Genomic DNA, 6071 nt, shown 5'->3' with positions numbered 1-6071 from the left:
AAGAGCACACATTTGTCTCTATTGAAACCCCAAATGAAGTAATAGTAAAAATAGTTTGAAAGGCTTAACACTCAAAATGAAGATGGTGAGACTCCATCTCAAAAAAAAATAAAAATAGAGAACGACAAGGTGGGGTGTGCTCCAAAGGCATGTCAGAAGGTTTCTTGAATCCTTCACTTAATTAAATATCCTTCTGTTGTGCTGTTGTCTTTACCCATAAACATGAAAAGACCTCCAGACATTTAAAGAAAGATCAGAAATACAATATAAAAAGTAAAAATTTTTAAACAAATAAATCTCTGTGTTGTCCCTGTTTTCAACCCTGTATTGTCTATGAGAGTCTCTAATATAATGCATCCAAAAAACAGAAACAAAATTCTATGTAAAGTAAGAAAATATGAAAGACATTGTAGAAATTAAGAGAAATTGCTAAATTTACAAGTAAAAGTGATCAATTAATTAAAGTTGGACAACAAAGCCAATAAAATCTCCTGATTTCCTCATGAAGATAAAAAATGTGAAAAAAGATAAAAAATGTGATAAAAAACAGAAAAAAGATGATAAATCCTGGCTATACAATACTAACAGTTATCCCAAAAAGGGAAAACAAAAAAAAATTGGATTCAATATAAAAAAAAGGAAACTTCTAAGCATCAGTCATCAAAATTAAAATATGAGCCTAGAAATTAAAAAGATTAATTCTTAGACACTACTGAATCATTTTATTGCTCCATAATTTTAGAATCATAAGCAATAAAGTGACGTATTCTAAGTCATCGTGAGGTGGAGGTCAGTATGAGGTGGAGCAGTAATAAGCCACTTATAAATAAAGTGTTAGATCAGAGTATAAGGAACTTGCATGTTTTGAGGATAAAAGATGTTTGACTAATAATTGTATACCTATTCTAACTGTCCCACATAGTATTTTATATGGGATCCAGGAAATAATAGTTCCAATAATAATTACAAGACACATAATAACAAAAGAAACTTCCAGGATGATGGTTTTAGGGCAGACATGAAGACTTAACAAACTAAGGCAGAAGATTTTAGAGATTCGAGAACAATCTATATTGGACAGTATTCAACATGATCCTATACATTTGATGATATTTATTAATTATCAAGTTACACATGCAGCCCATATGCAAACTGATTAGGGCTTAATTATGTTATAGAAAAGCCTATTTAACGTGTATGTGACATGTAATGTTATACATAGGAAGGTACATAAACTCATAAAAGACAAGCTGGAATGTCAAAGTAATGGAGAATTGAGAGAGGGTAGGAGGATTCTAATACGTTTAATTTGTAAGGAAAGACATCAAAATGTAAAAGACAAATGGGATGTGTATTATTTAAAAGAGGCAAGGCTAAACAGCTCAGGAATAAAAAGTATAATCAGTTATGTGGGAGGCTAGAAAACATCTGGAGACTATGGTGTGAGTTTAATTTTTACTTTCGAAGAAAAGAAATTGATTATAACCAATATTGAGTATAAAGACATTTAGTAGAAGTATATTGTGTGAGGTATTACCAGTGCCTTACGTTTCTCTGGACTTTACTATTTGTTTGTGCTCCAGGTAACTGGCACCTACATCTGTGAGCCTCAGGACTTTTTCTAGAAGGCCACTTTCCCCACTGGTGAGGCAGGTCAGAAGTGCCGGGGAGTAACCACCAGCAGGAGAACTCAGAGTCCAATGGAAGAAGATGAACAAATGTCCTAGCTCTTCCCACCAGCCAGCGACATATTTATGAAGCATCCATTTTATATCTTTTTCTACAGAATTAACCTCTGTTCATTCATTAAGGTGACTGAGGTCACAATACATCCTACCTTAGCACCTTTCCTTACCTTCCCTGTGTCCTTTCCTTATTTCCTTGCACTTTTTGAATAAACTACTTAGATTTCTCTCCTTGACTCAGGATCTGCTTCTGGAGGGACCCAAGCTAAGACACATTTTTAGACACAAACTCAACCAACAGGTAGTTAAAATGGTTTATCCCTTATGAGAAATAAGGGAAATAGATGTTGCATTTCATTGTAAGCCCTTAAGTACCATTTCACTATTAATAAATGCTGTTTTGATAGACAGGTATTGACCAATGATAAGGATAGATTGACAGATTAATAGATATGTAGATATCAGGTAGGTCTTTGTCACAGTTGATAGTTAATCCAGCCAATTTCTAAAAATCACAGAGAGAGTCAAGCCCATAATTAACCAACCCAAAATTTTCTCCAAATACCAATACCAGGGTGGTAGGGTCGATGAGACACAAGAAATAACAGGAAGAAAGGGTGCTTGAGAAATTTCTGAGGTCACAACCCAGTTTAGCCTTTTAGATTCTCCCCTTCAAGTTCATTCTTATTAAATCTCAACTGTGTTCTCAGTACAAGCTTCTACTACAATTCAGCCTAGTTCCTGTATCTTTTATGTGGTGCCAAGAAACTCAAAACTGTAGTATCTCCCTCTATCATCATCATCAAATTTATTGCTGACTCAGACGTGCACAGCTTGCTGACTGAGTCATGCTCACCTAATTCTACTGATTTAGTGTATTTCACTTGTACTAAGATAACTCAGAGTATTTATTTTCAAACACACAGAACTGCATGATTATATATTTTCCTCTAGAAATCCTTTAAGCAATTACATGTTATATACTTCTCACTTAACCTAATAAATTTCTGTACTTCGCAAAAATAGATTTCTCTTCTAATCAATATAAAAATATATTATTCTCACAGGTTAGGCTAAAATTGATTCTCCAAGAAGGCACACCTATCTTCCAGTGTCCCTTTGTGCCTCTGATACTCCAGGTAGGCAGCAATATATTTCTACTGGGGTGCTGCAATACAGTTTGAACATTATAGAACACCCTGTTCTCATGCAAAAATAGCACTTATTATTTTGAGCAAGGTTTGAGATATTACAAACATTTGCCTGGCTGATGTATTCCTGGCTGGATTTGCCTGACTGTCATGAACACATGAAAACCATCTAGAGACTCATATAGAGAAGTTGGATTATGGCGATTCCTGAATGAATGATCGGCTAGCAATGTCTTGACATTGCGTGTAGACTGAATTTTTCACTGAGGATTGTAGTCACAGCAAAGCAGTGCTTTTAACTCTTAACTCACTTTTTGAGTCACACAGCAATGAGCCATCCCCAGCAGTAGCCTAGTTTTGGATCAAAAATTCCTAACTGAATCATGGGCTCATTTATGCCAAATTTCAGAAAGGTGAATGTTTTCTTCTTAAGAAACAGCTCTTCTTAATGTCAAGCTTCCAAATTTTTATTGAAATACTAATCAGAAGAAGACATGAGGGTTGGTGATCAGGACAGAGACCCAGTCCGGGGAGCTTATAGAACTAGGCACACAGACTGATAATAATTAGTAACAGGAAAATATGACCATATAATAGTAAGATAAAATGCTACGAGAAACGTTTTGGACTGTAACCTCTCCCCTCCAACACCAAACTAGGAAATAGACATGAGACCAAAGAATGACTGGAACAACTGCAGTTTGATGAGTAATGAGCTTGTTAGGAATTAACATATAAGGCACTCCTGAACAGTGACATGCCAACTCTAGAGAGCCTGCAGGCTCTCGTCTTTAAACTACTTTTAGGCTAATACACTGGATCTTTGCTTACTGTGCTTAAGGGATGTGACTGTTTTTCTTAGTAGGTTCACAGATACTAAATAAGATATTTAGGTTCCCAGGAACATCTCCCCCTCAGCTGGACACCATAGGACTCACTGCCTGGACTTCAAGTTTCACTCAGCAGACAAATGCACCCTTAAGTAACTTGGTAGGGAACCTATCACTCTACATAAAGAATGTATGGCATGCAAAAATAACTGGTCTGGAAGATGCGAGAAAGCTTCCCTGGGATCTGAAAGATATATAGGAATTCCCTAAGTGAAATGGAGGATGCTGCTGGTAGTAGAAATAATGTTTTGTGTGAGAGAAACAGCATGAGCAAAAGTTCTGAGCCAGAGATGAGTTGCCTCAAGAAAAGACAGAACAGCAGAGACTGAAGACCATATCCAGCAAATGTATTTTGTTTTGCAGCACAATATTTTTTTTTTTTCTATTAGCTGTCGGCCCAGATTTAAATGCTAAGAGACAACACAGAAAACTGCATATCTGCTTTCAATTCCAAACTAAGATGAAGGAGAAATACTGCAGCCATATCCTTCTAGAGCACTGATTAGCTTAACTGTACTAGTCTCCATCAGATGAGTTGTTCTCTATTCTCTCTCCCTCTTGCCACAGTTCACACATCCTATTATATATTGTTTCACTAACTTCCTGGTATGGCAATTTAATGTTAATTACTGCCCTACTATATGAGCATCATAAGTATTCAAGATATGGAGTAATCATTTCGCCACTGTGTCCCCATCCCAGCAGAAAACTCAAAACATAATATAAGCTCAAAAACTGAATTGAATGTAGATGAAGCATCTGAGGGACAAACGTAAGCTACAGAATGATACAGAAGGAGACATGCAAACACCACAAGAAAAGAGGTTGAGAATTAGGCATGAGATGGCAGTAAATAATTTTTACTTTATTATAGGGCATGAGGAAGCCATCAAAACACAGTAATCTAGGGAGTGAAAATTAGACCTGCCAAATAAGAATTCCACCCACTGAGGGGAGGAAACTATTACATACAGGGTATACTTCAGAGTTTATAAAGTATACTCATTGTATCTGTTTTTTAGTTTTTAATGCAAATTGTGAGGTATATGTTGAGATATCTCATTTGTGTCCAGATGGAGAAACTAAGACTCAGTGCAGTGACTTGCCCTAAGCCACAGGGCTAGTAGATTTCTACAGTTAAATAAAAGTCATATCTCTTGACTACCTATGCCTTCCCCATAATAACAGAAGGTAGGGAGATATGCTCTTTTCATGATTGCTATATTTAAAACATGACCTAGACCTATGAACTTGCATAAGAATGACTAGGAAGATCTAACAGGATTCCAATAATTACTTGTTTAGAGTTGAGCGGGAAGATAAGAAGACTCTGATATGTTTCCTTTTTGTAAATGTGTGCTAGTCAATGCAGAAACCCCTTTTGAGAAAAACATAGCATTCTCTGCCATTGGCATTTGAAATTCTAATTTGAAAATTAAATCCAAAACTCCACCCGCAGAGCCCTACTTTAAAAAAAAATAATAGTTTTAAATTTTTGTGGGTACATAGTAGGTATATATATATATATATTTATGGTACATGAGATATTTTGGTACAGGTATGCAATATGTAATAATCACATCATGGAAAAAGGTATCCATACCCTCAAGCATTTATTATTTGCATTACCAACCACCCAGTTATACTTTTTTAGTTATTTTTAAATGTGTAATTAAATTATCGTTGATTAGAGTCACCCTCTTGTGCTATCAAATACTAGGTTTGATTTGTTCTATTTTTTATACCCATTACCAAACCCCATGTCCCCACTTGTTCCCCCAACTACCCTTCCAAGCCTCTGGTAACCATTCTTCTCTATTTTCATATGTTCAATTGTTTTGATTTTTAAATGTCACCAAATAAGTGAGAACATGCAATGTTTATCTTTCTGTGCCTTGCTTATTTCACTTATTATAGCAACCTCCAGTTCCATCCATGTTGTTGTAAATGGCAGAATCTCAACCTTTTATATGGTTGAATAGTACTCTATTGTGTATATGTAAATTTTCTTTATCCATTTGTCTATTGATGCACACTTAGGATGCTTTCAACTCTTGGCTATTGTTAACAGTGCTGCTACAAACTTGGGAGTGCTGATTTTTCAACATACTGATTTCCTCCTTTTTTTTTTTTTTGGATATATACCCAGCAGTGGGATTGCCAGATTGTATAGTAGCTCTATTTTTAATTTTCTGAGGAACCTCCAAACTGTTCTCCATGGTAGTTTTACTAATTTACGTTTCCACTAAAAGTGTACAAAGGCTCACTTTTCTCCACATTCTTCCCAGGATTTCTTATTACCTATCTTTTGGATATAAGCCATTTTAACAGGGGTGAGATGGTAT

This window comes from Chlorocebus sabaeus, chromosome 5 (assembly GCF_047675955.1).
Source record: "Chlorocebus sabaeus isolate Y175 chromosome 5, mChlSab1.0.hap1, whole genome shotgun sequence".
In the NCBI taxonomy this organism is placed as follows: Eukaryota; Metazoa; Chordata; class Mammalia; order Primates; family Cercopithecidae; genus Chlorocebus; species Chlorocebus sabaeus.
The sequence above is the reverse complement of the archived record's forward strand: the minus strand, read 5'-3'. Positions refer to the sequence as shown.